This window comes from Microtus oregoni, unplaced genomic scaffold, assembly GCF_018167655.1.
Source record: "Microtus oregoni isolate MIOR12 unplaced genomic scaffold, Mior012 000019F_ref0000042, whole genome shotgun sequence".
Classification (NCBI taxonomy): Eukaryota; Metazoa; Chordata; class Mammalia; order Rodentia; family Cricetidae; genus Microtus; species Microtus oregoni.
The window spans coordinates 20,305,443-20,306,887 of record NW_024543078.1 but is presented as its reverse complement, the minus strand read 5'-3'; positions in this window follow the sequence as shown (position 1 = coordinate 20,306,887).

Here is a 1,445-nt window from a genome sequence, read left to right as displayed (position 1 = left end):
TGTAGAGTAAGGAGGGAGGAAGCCGGCAAAGGAAACTTCCAGGTCAACTTTGCCTCAGTTAGAGACAGAGGCACCCGTTTCTAAAGATGACAAACAAGACATCCAGCATGACCTCCTCACTGAAAAACCATGCCCAGTGATCAACAAAGTGTCCCTGTAATAAAGTACTTCTTGATATTTTTCAGTAAGACACATTTTTATTATTAATGTTTTGAATGGAGATTATAAATAGTAAAGTTTTTGCTTGCTTTTTCACTGTTTTTATTTTCATACAAGTATATACTGTATGTTTATCATGTGCAATACAAAACTTTTTAGACTCTCTCTCTGTGTTTGTGTGTGTGTGTGTCTGGGTGTGTGTTTGTGTGTGTGTCTGTGTGTCTGTGTGTGTGTCTGTGTGTCTGTGTGTGTCTATGTGTCTGTGTCTGTGTGTGTTTGTGTGTGTCTCTGTGTGTGTGTGTCTGTGTGTGTTTGTGTGTGTCTGTGTGTCTGTGTGTGTGTCTGTGTGTGTCTGTGTGTGTCTATGTGTCTGTGTCTGTGTGTGTCTATGTGTCTGTGTCTGTGTGTGTTTGTGTGTGTGTCTGTGTGTGTGTCTGTGTGTGTGTCTGTGTGTGTCTATGTGTCTGTGTGTGTTTGTGTGTGTGTCTGTGTGTGTCTATGTGTCTGTGTGTGTTTGTGTGTGTGTCTGTGTGTGTGTCTGTGTGTCTGTGTGTCTGTGTGTGTCTATGTGTCTGTGTCTGTGTGTGTTTGTGTGTGTCTCTGTGTCTCTGTGTCTCTGTGTGTCTGTGTGTGTGTCTATGTGTCTGTGTCTGTGTGTGTTTGTGTGTGTCTCTGTGTGTCTGTGTGTGTCTATGTGTCTGTGTCTGTGTGTGTTTGTGTGTGTCTCTGTGTGTCTGTGTGTGTGTGTCTGTGTGTGTGTCTGTGTGTGTGTGTCTGTGTGTCCATCCATGAGTGCAGCAGAAGAGAGCGTCAAACTCCAGGAGAAGGAGTTGCACTTGTGAGCAGCCTCAGTGAGTGCAGGGAAATGAGTACAGACCTAAACAGAGAACTCTCAACAGAGGAGTCTAAAATGGCTGAAAGGCACATGAGGAAATGCTCAACATCCTTAGCCATCAGAGAAATGCAAATCAAAACAACTCTGAGATTCCATCTGACACCTGTGTCACAGATGCCAAGATCAAAAACACCGATGCTGGAGAGGTTATGGGGTAGGGAACACTCCTCCATTGCTGGTGGGAGTGCAAACTGGTACAACCCCTTTGAATGTCAGTGTGGTGATTTCTTAGAAAATTAGGAAGCAACCTTCCTCAAGACCTAGCAATGCTACTTTTGGGTATAAACCCAAAGGATGTTCAATCGTACTACAAGGACATGTGCTCAACTATGTTTATATCAGCATTGTTTGTCATAGCCAGAACCTGGAAACAACCTAAATGCCCCTTGAC